Source organism: Talpa occidentalis, unplaced genomic scaffold (assembly GCF_014898055.3).
Source record: "Talpa occidentalis isolate TD23 unplaced genomic scaffold, MPIMG_talOcc4v2.1 talOcc4.8, whole genome shotgun sequence".
NCBI classification, from domain to species: Eukaryota; Metazoa; Chordata; class Mammalia; order Eulipotyphla; family Talpidae; genus Talpa; species Talpa occidentalis.
In genome coordinates this window covers 47,546,708-47,563,816 of record NW_023605194.1, presented here as the reverse complement: position 1 = coordinate 47,563,816, position 17,109 = coordinate 47,546,708, and the positions used below count along the sequence as shown (strand labels likewise).

The following is a 17,109-nucleotide window of genomic DNA, read 5'->3' as shown; positions in this document are numbered from 1 at the left end:
AGGAGTATAAATATAATCCAATAATCAGGAACAAATGTAGTACCTCAGCTACATGCATCATGTATTTTGCTTGCTTTTTTTAACACTGACAGTTTGGCTTTCTTTATTTTAATAGGTAGAAGAAAAAGAAACATTAAAAATGTATCGAGTAACTTCCCTATATAAAACTTCAAATAACAAGTCCTCCCTGGTGGCGAAAGTGGTTAAGCACAGCACTGAAGGTGTCTGTAGCCTGCAGCACAAGTTCTATCCCCAGCTGGCCAGGGAGCAACCCACCTCTCCTGACTCGCCCACTGCTCCCCTCAGCAGTACCTATCAGTCATATCCTCCTATTCTGTTCCCCACTATGCCTCTGGTGAATCTTCTCTCCCCCCGTACCTCTGGCCTGCACCCAAGTTCTTCTATGCATAAATAAATAAATCTTAAAAAAAAACTTCAAATGACAGAAATCATTCTGTCATTTCAAATAATGCAAACTAGGAAAAAGGATGTGGGGAGTTGATGTTTTGGCTCAGAAAAACAATGGGTGTTTTAATAACTCTCTTTAATGAAGAGCATGCAAGTTTATTCTGAGGCAGACCCTCCCTCACCTGTTCTGCATCTACTCTGCAAGCAAATCCAAATGCAATGATTTTAGTACAGATCAAGTCATATAGATTGACTTCTTAACTCGGACTATTTAACCACAAGAACAACGTAATGGTGTCCAAACCAGGTCCTCTTACTAGAGACCATTAAACCTAGGGCTGATGCCTATCTATTTGAGATTCTTAAATGCTCTTATATATTTTTTTAAATCAGACAACCTAATAGTTGATGTGGTGGGAGCAAAAGGGCAAAGCAATGCCTATTATTGAAGATTTTCAGATTGCTGAATTAAAGTGCTTTTTTCGGAAGAGGAGAGGGATTTAACAGCCAAAATCACATTCAGTCATGCATGAAAAGTCACCCTTAAAAAATGGCTGAAAAAAAAGCCGATTATTCCACTTTAAATGCCTGCATTGTTTAAAGAAATTGATTCAAACTTTGAAGAACTAAGTGAGAATTTTGTAAAATGAACAACCTCAATCCAACTAATCCAAATATAGATTGCCCTTTATAATTTAAAAAGTAATACTAGGATGTGAACAATTACGTGGCAATTCAGGATGCTTTATCATCCCTTATAGAATGGTTTAGAAGATCCTTTTGACATTTGGAGAGAATGTTTCAAATAGCAGTAAGGGGTAAAATGAAGGAAATTGATACTTGCTCTCCCAACCACACCACTATTTTCTTACAAGGTGCTCATCATTCTTTCTGCATTCTTCATCTAGATAACCAACAGAAGTTTCTCATAAGTCAGATGATACTAGCTTGACATTTGGTACAGGTGGTTTTTATAAATGCCTTAGAACTTGACCTTCATTTATGGGATTGTTATAAAGGACACATTTATATCTACTGAGTATACTAAGTAATGTATTAAATGTTCACTTCAAAGTTAAATTCACAGAAAAATATAGGGATATAAAGCATGAGTCATATAAAAGTTGTTAATGTTAACTCAAATGCTGCTTAAATTACAGAAACACAATACAGTGAAAGGTAGACTCTTTAAATTATCACAACAAAGATTAACTGTAACAGTCATGAATTGATAGTGTCGTAAATGAATATTTATAAATATATATTTATATATGCCCTAATTCATATATATATATACACACACACACCCCTAAATTTATATATGGGGTGTGTATATTTATATATGGGGGTTGGTAGCTCATTGCTACAAGTTCTTTTATGTTTATTCATAGACTCTCATCTCTTTTTTGGCTATAAAATAAGTGAAAAATTGCTTTTATACACTACAATTCATTCAATGAATGAATCTACAAATTAGAATTATTTTCAATATATGTTTTTATTTTGATTCATAGGAGAAAACAATGTAAGCAGAAGAATTCTTTAGATTTTAATTCCATCGTAATTACTTATATGTGCAAATACATAGAAAAGTTTAGTCACACAGTTAGGCAGCTAATTGTGTTGAAAATACAATTGCATGCTCACAAAGATAATCATGCCCCTAGGGTGTACACTTCTGTTTCAGAACTATTTTTAGGCCCTAAGGAACTTCAGCCTCCTCTTGACTCTTGGAAAACAATGTCAAAATCCAACTAACTAATGTGACCTACCATTTATTTCAAAGCAACGAAACTAAATGTGATTGCAAAGTAACAGTAAGAAATTAAAAGTTTAAAAGCTGGCGACTGTGAACCTGACAAACAGGACTGCTCCTGCCATCAATTTTCTATGTATACAGTGGCTAATTATGTCATATAAGTAACTGATGTTCATCACAGTTTGAAAACATTAATTGCAAATTCTAAACTCGATGGGGAAATTTTCTTTCTATTCTCATTCTTTGTTAAAAACAACAACAACAACAACAACATCAACAACATTTGGCATACTTAAAAGGACCTGAGATTGCAATGGCTTATTTAATATCTATGCAAACTAAAATAGATACATAAAAGTATTAAGAATCTAAAGAATGTAAGAATGTTCTTCAGATGGGAATAAAAAACCTGAGATTTTTCTGTACATGTGGCATACATTTCTTAACACTTAAAGTTCAAATTTTGCAATCTAGAGTAAATTCCCATATAAAATAATTTCCCTTTGAATCTTATTTAACCCTATAAAAGTCCTAAAGTACAGCTTGAAAAACACTATATTTTTTTCAATTTTTTCTTTATGCATAATTGATGTTTAGAAAGATACAATGAAGAAAATTGAAATTAGTTTTTATATCTAAATTTGTTGAATATTTAATCAAGAATACTTTTTATATTTTACCTTTCTATGCATCAATTTATAAAGGTTATTGCTTTCATTCATTTTATTATATTACCTTACACTATTGCATTATAATATTTCCTGTCAAAAGTACTTCTGAACATATTACTATTTTCTGACTTTGTATTTTTTATCCTTGGTTTATTACTGTCAATCATTTTGTGAGAGAGACACTGTTCTTAAGTTTCTCAAGAAAGAAATGTTTCAAATAGAGAGAAGGATATTATTTCCAAAGGGAATCTCAAACACAGGAATTTAAGACTGCTTTCTCTCTCAGCCATTCTCCCAATATTGGCATTGTGCAATGTCAATAGTATTTCAAGTGTGATCACTGACTGAATATGGGTATCTGGGAGTTAAGGATAAATAAGGATAGCAATCATTTATTTCAGGGTCTACAGGTAGTGAGACAGTGTGCTAGGTGCTTTGTATGTATTATATTTACTCCTTAAAGTTTCAAGGTGGACATTATTATTACAACTTTATAAATGACAAGTCAGGACATAGATCATTTCCCCAAGTTATAAAACTAGTCAGTATCATCAGCAGAAGTGATATTTCAGCCTAACCATCCATTGTCTTTTTTTTTAAGATTTATTTATTTATGCATACATACAAGAGCTGGGGTACAGCCAGAGGTGCTGGGGGTGAGAGGATTCACCAGAGACAGAGTGGGGAACAGAACAGGCAGACTGACCGAAGTACACTGCTGAGGGGAGCAGCGGGCAAGTCTGGAGAGGTCTGCTGCGCCATATGGGTTGCTCCCTGGCTGGCCTGGGATCGAACTTGTGCTGCAGAGGCTGCAGATTGCTTCATAGTGTGGCGCTTAACCCCGTGTGCCACCAGGGGGGCCCCACCATCCAGATCTGATGCTATAGTACTTTCCTGCCATTTGTTTGGCACTCTGAATCCTGTCAATGCAAACTTATTCATCAGGAAAAATTTCATTTTTGCTTTCTAAACAGTGAAGCTTAAATTTCCTCCCAATGGAAAATGTTTTCTTAGTGATCATATGGTTCCTTTTCTGGAATGCCATGGTTCATTTTGCATAATTATGTAATAGAATTTACTATGTGGTAGCGTTTGAGAATCTTGGCATGGCTGGGGTCAAAGCCAGCAGGTATTCAGCACAGCAAGATGCTGTGGACTCCCAGGTCTTTACACCACAGGCATCTTATTATAACTCCCAGCATAGCATGAAGTGGATTTCCTGCGTAGGAGAGCAGCTGGCAACTAGGGAGTAGCTAAGTAGCCATGATGACCTTTAAAGATGGAAGGCAGGTGGGTCATGCTCTTACTTTTGGGGCTGCTGCTTGACCTTGGTGTGGCTGGTAGGACAGATAGTGTCCAGCCACCTGCTGTACAATTACTCTTATCTCTCTCTCTGTTCTCACTCCCCTTATTAATAAATCCTTAAAAATTACTTTCCGAGTGTCTGCATTTGAATCTTGGTCTTAGTTCTTACATGCACAGGTGAAGAATACCAAACCAGACATCTTCTTTTTATTTCAGGGTTTGCACACTAACAAACTAATAATTTTCTCACAGGAAGAAAGTTATACAGAATAATTTTAGAAAGATTCCAGTGTACTCAAACTCAGAAATTCATTTTGAAGAAATTTCTTTATTTTCTATACATCCTGTGAGTCATTAAGCCTAAATTATTTCACTGCAAATTAATTTACTGGGTTATTTAATTCAAATTATCTGGAAGCAAAAACCTGTCAACCTTGGCAAGAGGTTGATTTCTTAGAAGAAGATCTGAAGACTAGGTGGAGGCTGCTTTTGCAAAAGACATTTATATGTAAACTTCTCTGTAAGGGCCTCTTGCAGGAAAATTTAATCTCCTTATCTATTTTGAATAAAGCATATGCATAACTGAAATCTGAAATCTACATATCTTTGTTAATTGCCTTTCCAGTAACCTCCCTTCTGACCTTACATTTCTCCCTCTCCCCACCCTCACCATGGTCATCCATCTTAATCTATTGGATCACCTACCTTCTTTGATTTCCTTTATCCTCCTCCTCTGGTGACCTCAATTCTACATCAGTTTTTTTAGGATTTCTTTTGGTTTAGTTTTCTCTGTTACTTTGCATTACTTCTCTATATACCATATATGAATGAAATCATTCAGTATTTGTTGATCACATCCTAATTTATTTTGCTTAGTATAATCCCCTCTAGTTCCATTCATGTTGTTGCAAAGGGAAATATTTCATTTTATTTTTTTAGAATAAGAATAAAATTTCAAAGAATACTTCTTTGCGTAGAATTCCATTGTGTATATATAACATATATTATTTTTTTTAAAGATTTATTTATTTACTTATGCAAGCACTGGGTAGAGTCAGAAGCTCGGGAGGGTGAGAGAATTCACCAGAGGCCAAAGCTGGGAACAGAACTGGCCGACCCACGAAATACACTGCAGAAGGGAGCGGTGGGCGGCAAGAAAGGTCTACGCGCCTTGTGGGGCCCTCGCAGGTGGCCGTGGCTCAAACCAGTGCTACAGAGGCTGACGGCAGCTTTGCAGACCAGCGCTTAACCGCTGCGCCACTAGGGGAGGCTCTATAACATAGCTTTTTAATCAGATCTCTGTCTTTGGGTGCTATATTGTCTCCATAGCTTGGCTACTGTAAATAGTGCTGCAATGAACATAGGAGTGCATATATGCGTTCAAATTAGTATTTTTTCATTGCTCAGGAATACTTAGGAATGGAATTTCTGAATTATATGGCAGATCCATTTTTACTCTTTTGAGAAACCTCCACACTGTATTTCCATGGGGTCTGATCCAGTTTATGTTTCTTTTTCTCCAAATTCCACCTAGCACTTGTTTCTGGAGTATTAAATACAGGTCATTTACATAGCTTCATTGGGGTATCTCATTGCAAATTTGATTGCATTTCTCTGATGAAAAGTGGTGAGGAACATTGTTCTTTTATTTTATGTTCCTGTTGGCCCTCTGTATATCTTCTTTGGAGAATTGTCTAGTTAGTTTTTTTTGTCAATTTCTTGATTATTATTTTCTTGTTGTTGTTTGTAGATTTGGATATTTTAACCCTTTTTGGACGAATAATGTACAAATTTCTTCTCCCATTCAGTACATTGTCTTTTCATATTAATGATATTACTGTTCACTGTGGAGAAGCTTTTTAGTTTGATATAGTCCTATTTATTTTTGTTTTTGCTATCCTTGCCATTGGAGTCAGGACTACAAAAACATTCCTAAAGCTAATGTCATGGAGTATTTTGCCTTTGTTTTCTTCTAGGCATTCCACATTGTCTGGTCTTACATCTATGTCATTAATCCATTTTGAATCAATTTTTGTATATGGTGTGAGATAGTGGTCTGGTTTCATTCTATTGCATGTGGCTATACATAAATTAACTATCTCTATAGATATGGGATTTGATAGGGAGTGCATTGAATCTGTATATCCCTTTCAGCAAAATGATCATTTTAACAATGTTGATTCTACTAATTTATGAGCAGGGGATATCTTTCCATTTATTTGTGTGTTCTATTTACTTTAATAACATTTTGCTGTTTTCAATGTGCAGGTACTATATCTTCTTTGTTAATTTATTGCTAGGTATTTGATTCTTTTTGTTTTGATTGCAAATGGATTATTTATTTTTTCCATTTATAGTTTATTGTTGCATAGAGGAATGCCACTGATTTTTGCATATTGATTTTATGGCCTGCTACTTTAATGTACTGATTTATTGTTTCAAATATATATATATATATATATATATTAGTGGATTCTAAACAGATTCTAGTCATCTGCAAATGATGATATTTGTAGTTCTTTTCTGATTTGGAATTTTTTTATGTCTTTTTAAAAAATATACTAATTTTTATTTATGCATAGAAGAACTAGGGTGTAGAAGAACTGGGCCAGGAGGTAAGAGGAGTCACCAGAGACAAGTGGGGAGCAGAATAGGCAAATCTACTGAAATACACTGCTGAGTGGAGCAGAGGGTGAGAAAGGAGAGGTCTGCTGAGCCATGTGGGTCAGCTTCCTGGCGGAGGTCTAACTCCTATTGCAGTGGCTGGTGATAGCTTGATAGTGCTGAAACTAACACCTGCACCACCAGGGAGGCCCCACTTTATATTTTTTTTTATGCCCTTTTTTTTCTCCTGCTGGGATTTCCAATACTGTATTGAATAGTTGCAATGAAAGTGTAGATCCATATCTTATAACTGACTTTAGAGGAAAAGCTTCCAGTTTCTCAATATTGAGCATGATGTTAGCTGTGGTTTTATGATATATGGCCTTTTTTATGATGAGTTATGTTCCTCCTGTTCACATTTTCTTTATTTTTTTTAAGATTTTTTTTTATTATTATTTATAAAAGCACTGAGTACAGTCAGAAGTGCAGGAGGGTGAGAGCATTCACCAGAGCCAGAGTGGGGAACAGAATAGGCAGAATGATGAAATACACTGCTGAGGGGAGCAGCGGGCACGGCAGGAGAGGTCTGTTGCGCCATGTGGGACCCTCGCCGGTGGCCGGGATCGAAGCGGCTCCGGACAGATTTGCAGGCCAGTGCTCAACCGCTGGGCCACCAGGGGAGGCCCCTGTTCACATTTCTGAGAGAATTTTTATCATAAGTGATTATTGAATCTTGTCAAATACTTTCTTCATTGTATTGATATGATCTTACAATTGATCATAAGATCAACTGATTATATGATATGATCTTATAATTGATATGATCAAATCCTACTTGGTCATGATATATGATCATTTTAATATATTACTGAATTTGGTTTACTAAGACTTAATACAAGTTATACATCAAGCCAGTTTTCCTCTGAAACTCTCATAAGGTATTCAGGAATTTAGTCTCTTTCAGTTTTATTTCCTAATAAAATAAATATTGATGAATAAAATTCACATAATAGAAATATTTCTTTAAATTTCCTAGTTTTAATTCCCAATATAATAGATATCAGTAAATAAGATGCACAAAATAAAAATTATTTGGAGTTTTCAATATTTTTTTATAATTTAATTTGTATAACAGTACAGAATGATAGATAGGATATTATTACTCATTTTTAATAGAAGGGGAAAATGAAAGAAAAAAGTAAAGTTACATTCAAAGTTAATGCTACTGTTATATGTACTAGAATTTGGACCCAAGTCTGTGTCACTGTTTCCATCAAATTATGTTGCTTTCTCTACAGTGTATTTTAATATAATATTTTAGTTGATACTAAATGGAATCAACCTACAAAGTGTACCTTTCTTCTTGAAATAGACTCTAGATATCTTTATAATGGGCAGGAGGAGAAACATTAAATGTCATGATTATAGTCTTCCCAAAGCCCTACCCATTCTAGTAGTATCTCTCATGGTTATTTTTCTGAGATAAATATCCTCATTTATGTGCTAAAAACAGATGAAACAAGATGATAAAATAAAACTACTTTTAGGAAACTACAAACACCTCAGCAGCCATCCCATACCTTATGTCCTCATTCTAGTAAATTAGGAGCTCTCAAAATTGTACACATTCTGAAAGTTTACTAAATGCAAATAAAGTTGTCTAGTTTCCATGCTGTAACTTCAGATAATAAGGGATTTAAAAAATAAATTCAGTGCAAGAAAAACCTGCTCTCATTGGTGTCAGAGGCTACTTTGACTAAGCTCATTTCAAATTACAACATCAGCAAAATTAAGCTATTAAAGCTACAAGTGAAAGAGTATTGTTAGTTTTAAGAAGAAATAGGACTAATTGGATACTCATATGCCTCCTAGGCTGTATATTTTAAATGTGTGGCTCATCAGTAGTTATTACTAAAGTTGGCAGAAATAATGGACATAGCAAATTACATTTCTAGACTTCTCTTCATGCACAATGTTTGAGGTCACCTTCCTAATTGAGTCAAAGTATAAAATCTAAGAAAATAGATGTAAACACGCAGACATTAAAATGCATCATTACTTTTGCTTTTACCTTTTCATACTATTTTTGCAATGATGCATAGTTAAATGAGCCTCATAAATTAAAATTCCAATAAAAAATAAACATTTTCCATATCCAATTTAAGAATATACAATTGAGTGACTTCACTGAGGAAAAGCAATGAATACCAGAAACACACAAACTTAAAAATAATTTGAGAATGACTATTGAATCTGGTCAGAGGGTAGTTTCTTACTGCTGGTATTATGCCCAGAAAAAGAAATTGAATGCAAACAATTAAAGATCTTCAAAATCATAGCAAGAAGATTAATACTTCTATCACCTTCATGAACTAGGTATCATCACACACACACACACATACTTAGACACACACACATAATAAATTATGCAAGTAAATTATTTGAAAATAGTGAACTTTAGGCACAAAGATAATTTATAATTCACCCAAAATCACATAAACTTCAAGAGCAGAACCAAGACTCTAATTCAATTCTATTTGATTCTTTACATACATCTGGTAGTTCTCATCTAGGTTCTAGATAACTCTTCATTCTTGCAATGAAGTTCAATAATCTAAACTCTGCTTACTATATAGTGCTCAGTTAAAATTTTAGACTAAATCAATGAACTTCCTTACTTAAAATGCTAGCTAGGATCATCTCTTCACTGTAGTTTCCCTAGAACCAGTAAAATTCCGAGGACAGTTTAATACTTAATAAAAAATCATGAATGAATAAATAAGCTAATCAAATGCTTCCATTAATTTATCATTAGAAAGTTGTATATATTTATAAACTCTAGTATTCCAAATCAAACATATTTAAACTTATAAATCTCCAGAGGGATAAGATACAAAATTGACACAGAAATGGGGAAGCATAGGGAAATTTTTCAATGTAAGTAATATTACTATCTTAGGCCTCCCTGGTGGCACAAGGGGATAAGCACAGCACTATGAAGCTATCAGCAGCCTCTGCAGCATGAGTTCAATCCCCAGCAGGCCAGGAAACTACCCACATGGCACAGCAGGCCTTTCATGTCTCACCTGCTGCTCCCCTCAGCAGTGTATTTCAGTAGTCTGTCTGTTCTGTTCCCCACTCTGTCTCTGGTGAATCCTCTCACACACCACGACCCAGCACCTCTGGACTGTCGCACAGTTATTTATGCATAAATAAATAAATCTTAAAAAAAAAAAAAAAAGAAGAGACTGAGTAGGGAGCAGAAAAGGCAGACTGACTGAAATATACTGCTGAGGGGATTAGCAGGTGAGCCTGGAGAGGTTTATTGCACCATGTGGGCTGCTCCCTGGCCCGGGATTGAATTCGTGCTGCAGTGGCTGCGGATTGCTTCATAGAGTGGTGCCCAACACCTTGCGCCACCAGGGAATCCCAGGATCTTTATCCTTTTGATTTATTTTGATATTTAATATTTTTGATTTATTTTTCAATGTTTAGTAATGTTTGTTAGATAACATATTTTTAAATCATTTATTCAGTATTATATGTAAAGAATTATTTGAGTTATAAGTTGCTTGAAAACTATTTGCAGTACTTCCAAAAGCTTTGAACTGTACTATATTCCTTAATTTTTACAGAAAATCAATGATGAGGTCACCATTTTACATATATGAATATTAAAGTTCAGAAAGTTAAAATGTTTTGCTTAATGACACAGTATCAGTAGCTGGCAGAGTTTGAAGTCAATACAATCTCTCTAATCTTCAGATTTAGTACTTTTCATTCTACCTTATTTCCATAAAATTGTTTTTTGGGTGTAAATTTTTATGTTTTAAACAAAAATAAATAAATAAACAATAGGCCTACCACTGTTAAATTACTTACATAAACTTAAGTTCAGATACCATACCGCTACTTTCTTAATCTGAAGTATTTTCAATATGATTCCAAAACCCAAAGACTCTTTTCTAAAAGTTTATGACTTTTGTAGAAGGAAATGATCTTTAAAGTATTTGAACAATGATACTATACTGGTTATAGACAGAAGACATCGGTTTGAAAGTCAATGGGATTACTAAAGACTTATAGTCTATATTTCCTGGTTCTAGAATCTTCTTCATAACTTAATATAAATATGAATACTTTCTTGCCCACACAAATAGAGCAAAATATATTTCTTTTTAAAACAAAAATGAACAAATTCTAGTCCTATATTAACTATACTTAATTGCTAAATGTTTTAGGATGTATATTAATGATGAGTCACAGGTAAATTAAAAAATACTGACTACTGAGGCAGTTGAAGAAAAAGAGCAGAACAAAGGGCTAAATATATTCAGTAATTTTTAAAATATGATATATTTTGAGGCATAGAATTTTTTGCTGGCATTACCAACCACAAAGCTGCTGTTGAGATAATAATGCCACTAAATAACAAAATGTGATGGGAACAAAAGCAAAATGCCAGAAGACACAATAAAATCTAGAATGTTGTTCAGAGGCAATTTGGCCCACTGCAGTAGAATTTCTGAATGGCTTCTGAAAAATCTATAGCATCATAAAACCCCAATGCTGTGTTTCCTCTGAAAAATATTAACCAAAGGCACCAAAGATAAAAATGTTTGTTTATATGTTGACTTTGATGACTGAGGTTAAATCAGGCAGTGTAAATAGCTGGTAGATTCTACTTCTCTATGTCATTATCCTACCATTTCATTCTGAGAGGAATTACTGTATCTTTGGCAATTTGAAACCACTTTCAGGCATCTGAGAGGAAGCTGTATATTTTTCTTTAAATAAATGTGAGAAATACCTATTTTTGAAAAGAAATGTACTAAAAAAATTTAGAAGTTTAGAAATTTGGTATGACCTTAAGGAATAAACGTGTGATTCACTTTGGTGCCATTTGGTTGAGTTCTTCATGAAATAACCAGAGTAATTGTTGAAATCCCTTTATATAATGACATGTTATATACAACAGAAGAAAGTAAAATAGGTTTCTGAATTACATTAAAATAGTCAACATCTAAGCTAAAATATTAAAGAATATTCACTATGAAACCATAGCTTTCTATCTTTATATTTGAAAGTCTATAGACTATATCCTGAAATGTGTCGCAATGCAGCAAATTAATTTGGATAATAAGTATATTTACAACAAATAAAAACTCTTACCAGGTAGCTTCTCTCATGATATAAGTACTATATAAATGTTAATGACTGGGTTAAAGATTTGCTTGTAGTTTTATGGTAAAACAACCTGAATTACTTGATTGCTATATAATAACTTACATAAAATACTATTTTAATCACATTTTTGGACTCCCAATAGAAAAGGAGAGATTGAAAGGGAAAAAAGGAAGAGCTGTAACTATGGAAAGCAAAATTGTCCTTGCAGGCACATTTTTATATTAGTACTGCATCTGGGAATCAAGACTTAGGCAGTAGGAAAATGGAGGTGGTGAAACTACAAAACTTGATTATATTTGGGATTTTGGACTGAGATTCTTAGAGGTAAATGTAAAGCTTCTCTAGAAAAAGTAATTCTTCTTTTAAAAAACACAGAATGACAAACATCATATTTAGATTCTCAAGGACTTCATGTATACGAATGATGTCGTACAATTAATATAGATACGAATGATAACGATAGAGATACATACATATATGAATAGATACATGTATAGATATGAACACAAATATCATGTATGGTATAACATATTACATATATAGAACTTACTATGGGGTGAGCCTGAATATGTTTTAAACTAATGAATTTAAATTCTCTGACATTGTTGTAGAAACAATGTTCATGTTCTGTTTTACATGGAGGATGAAATACGGAATTTTTGCATCATTCAAAGACAAATAACAAGAATTTACTGTAATGTCTAAAAATGAAAAGAATAGATGTGTCAAAAAGAATGGATTGACCATTTTATTACATAGAACTAAAAAGAGAATTAAGAACAGAGAGCACAGAAATAGATCCATATATAGAGTCAACTGATCTTTCACAAAGACTCAAAAAGGCAATAAATGGAACAGTCTCTTCAACAAATGATGCTTGAACAAATGGATATCTATATTTAAAAAAAGAAAATCTAGATTCAGACCTTGCACCTTTCATAAAAATGACTCAAAATGAATCATAGACCTAAATGTAAAGCTCAAAACTACAATTCTCTCAGGATATAGCAGGAAAAAAAATCTATATTGCTTTGGTTATGGTAATGATGTTTTAGATATATTTTTAATCCAATAAAAACATATTGCTAAATTGGACTTCATTAAGATTTAAAACTGTTCTTTTTAAAAGACAAAGTCAAGACAATAAGTAGAAAAGCCACATAATGGGAGAAAAATTTGCCAAAATACACCTGGTAGAGGAATGATATCCAAAATAAAAAAAAAATAAATAATAACTCTTAAATGCAACAATAAGAAAGCAAACAACCTGATTAACAAAAATTTCAATAAAGCTATACAGACAGAAAATATGCATATGAAGAGACAAGTTACATGCTTTGTCATCAGGGAAATGCAAATACAACAATGAGATAGCACTGCACACCTATCGATACGAGAATGGCCAAAATCCAAAACAAAGATAACACTAAATAATGGTGAGGATGTGGAACCACTAGAATTATATTCACTCATTGTTGGAAGAAAGCAAAATGATACAACCTCTTCAGAAGAGTTTGGCAGTTCTCTACAAAACTAAGTATTTTTAGTTCCCTACAAAACTCTTAGTATTTGAGGGCCTCCCTGGTGGCGAAGCGGTCGAGTGCTGGGTTGCGAAGCTGCCCGCAGCCTCTGCAGCGCCAGTTCGATCCCCGGCTGCTCCCCGGCCACTGGAGGAGGGTCCTGCATGGTGCGCAGACCTCTCCTGCCCAGATTCGCTCCTCCCCTCAGCAATGTACTTCTGTCCTTCTGCCTGCTTTGCTCCCCGCTCTGGCTCTGGTGAATTCTCTCACCCTCCCGCGCTTCTGACTGTACCCAGTGCTTGCATAAATAAATAAATAAATCTTAAAAAAAAAACAACAAAAAAAAAACCTCAGTATTTGGTCCAGCAATTGTGCTTCTTGGTATTTAATTAAAAGAGATTAAAACTATGTCCATATAAAAACCTATACAAGGATGGTTATAGCAACTCTATATATAACTGCTAAAACTTAGAAGCAGTCAAGATTTCAGCAGGTGAATGGAAAAAATAATCAATGGTACATCCAAATCATGGCATATTATTCAGTGTTAAAAAGAAATGAGCTATCAAGCCACAAAAGGACTTGGAGGAAATTTAAATGTATATTAGTAAGTGAAACTAGTAATATGTCAATGTGACAAGGCTATATACAATATGCCATTCTGGAAAACTATGGATACAGTAAAAGATAAGTGGCTGCTCAGTTCTGGGAGTGAGGGGGAGAAATAGACAGAGCACTGAGGATTTTCAGGGCAGTAAAATCACGTTATATGATACTATAATGGTACTTTCATGCCATTTATATATTTGTCCATATCCATAAAATGTATAAGACCCTAATGTAAACTATGGTTTTGGTTAATAGTGTTGTATCAATATAAGTTTATTGAATGAAGCAAATTACACCTTCTAGTGGGGGATATTGATAACATTGGAGCAGAGGGTGTATGAGAAATCTCTACCTTCCTCTCAGTTGTCCTAAACTAAAACTGCCCTAAAAATAACAGAGAGATTGCAGAATGCTACAGATAGAAAACAAATAAAAGCACCAAGAACACTAAAAATGAAAGATAATTAGGCTGAGAATAGTTTAAAAAGTAGCACTGACTAGACATTGCTCCCATGTATACCGTTTTTTTAGTGCTTATTGCAAAAAAAAAAAAAAAAGATTTACCTTATGTAAAATGTAATGGTAGACTCAAACAATCAATCAATGATTCTTTATATTTATATAAGCTCTAGAACAGTGAATAAACATACCTTGAACAACAGACTTGCACTTCAACATTGAACCTGTCTCTTAATTATGTTTACTAGTATACATTTAGAAAAGTCACATAATCCCAATGAATTTCATTTTTTTCTCAAAACAATGTATATTATTCCCCGATAGTATTGTATTGGAGAGTTTTCCTAAAATGTAGAGAAAAAAGTACAAGGTAACATTTAGGTTAATGCATATTAATTTATTTTAGAAGTCAAATTAATTGATTTTTTTTAATTTGGGCGAACTTAATGTTAATAATGAATTCTGGTTTTGATTTGAGAAAGAATCAAGTTTACTTAGGTCAAGATACAATGAAGCAACAAACTATTTTTAGAAACACCAAAAGGCTACTTTAGAATCAAACTTGCCTCCTGTTCCTTTAAAGTTTATAGAATTGCTCTGTTTGCTCACTTGTTAATGATAGAACATCACCAAACAGAATCTGATGTAAGTAGCATGTATCATAAGTTTATGTATCATAAACATAGACATACTTTATGCTTAGGTAATATATAGACCATTGAACAAAAAAACCGTAGGTGTTACTGCTCTAAAGACTGCATAAGCATCAGGTATTCGCTTTAAAGTTATAAAGCATTTCCTTCATAGTTCAGTCAAACCGTTTAGGTGGCCAAAGAGATAGAGTTTGAGCAGAAAGTGTCTTTCATCTAACCAACAGAGTACGGCAAAATTGATGGACTGTATGTAATTATGTGTACCTAATTATGCAATTTTGTTACCTAGGATTATAGCACTTGTCCTATAAATCTCTTTTTTTCCTGGCTTTGAGAAGACAAGCAACTACTTTGGAGAATTCCATGTAGCAAGAATTGTTGGTGGTCTCTAGTTGCTGAGAATGGCCTCTGGCAGATGGTAAAAAGAAGAAACCAAAGCCATTAGATGTGTAACCACAAGGAACTGAATTCTGCTAATAACCTGAGTGAGCTTAAAAGAGTATCCTTCCCTAGGTGAGCCTCAGATGAGGCCCCAACCCTGTTGACCCCTTGATTTCTGCCTCCAAAGACAGAAAGCACAGAAGCCAGTAACAACTTACTTGGATTTCTAACCCACAAGAACTGTGGAACACTAAACTTAGGGTTTTGTACCATTGTAAGCTGATAACTTTGGTATAAACTTGCTACTCAGCAAAAGATGACTAATATGCCTGGGGAGAGAGAAATCTGATGAATAGAGACTTGTGATAGAAAAGGCAAGTTATTTCTCCCAGAATGATTAATGCATTCCTGCACCGACTTCTGTTTTACAATAGTGGCAATCTTAAGAAAATTACATTATCAAAATGATCTTTAAATTTTTTTCATAGAAATCAGAGCCACACACTGGTAATAGCCAAATGAAGAGGGTCTGAGTGAACAATTACTGATATTCTTAAACTCTGCCGGGAGCCATTTCTTCTACCACTGCAATGTCTAACATTGGTGTATGACGCTGTGACATTTGGTGCACAGACTGATTTTTTTTGTGTGTGTGTGTAAATTGCCATAGCTAGCAGACATAAATTGGATATTTTGTTGAGAATGAGCTATCCAAGCAACCTGAAATATCTTCCTCTTTTGTGAAATTACTTTAAAGTTTCTTAATTGGCTCTGCTGTGAACATTCTTGGTTGCACTACTACACAAGGAGGCAAGAAGCACAGAGAAAGGATTCTGGGGAGAGGGAAAGAAGGGACTCACGTCTTTCTGTTGTCACTAAGTAAATAACAGCATTCCATTTGCTTTGAGAAAGAAACTGACTTTACTTCTTAGCTTTTGCCCACAAACTAAAGGTAAGGCTTAAAAATGTATTCCTGTATATCATCAAGGAACTGAGTATAGAACAAGTTTATCTAGGTGAGGTAAGACATATTTCCTGCTTCAGTGTAAATGAATAGAAAATGATAAAATGATGTTCATATATATATATATACATACATATATATATATATATATAGAGAGAGAGAGAGAGAGAGAGAGGAAGTGATCCTTTCTTATTGAAAAAAGATAGGAAATGGGAAAGGGACTTAATGAAAAAAAAATGTCTGGTGGAGAAATTGCTGAGGGGTCAATTAGAAAATATTTATTTTCCCCTATTTTGGGGCAATAAATGAAAGAATCAATGTCATCTCAAGAGATTTCAGTGATTGGGTAGCTTATTTATGTATTAAATACAAGTTGCAGGAATCTGGTCTTCGAGTATTCTGAGTTTTATAGTATTTACACAGCTCTCCTTTTGAGATTTTACTCTGTGTACTTTAAGAGAAAACAAAGCCCTGTTTATCCACAGAAGGACTCCTCAAGACCCTGTGGGAAAAATTCAGAAGTTTCCTTAAACACAAAATAGTCTTTAAATAACAACCCTCTGATAGCTCAATAGTAAACAGCCATTCT

The 17,109-nt window shown here is 34.1% G+C and overlaps 1 protein-coding gene across 2 annotated transcripts in view; it reads right to left on the bottom strand.

The window, feature by feature from the left end:
- The window catches only part of CTNNA3 (catenin alpha 3), a 1,457,807-nt gene that overhangs the window by 326,153 nt on the left and 1,114,545 nt on the right, over positions 1-17,109 (bottom strand). The gene's annotated exons all lie outside the window — the stretch shown is intronic.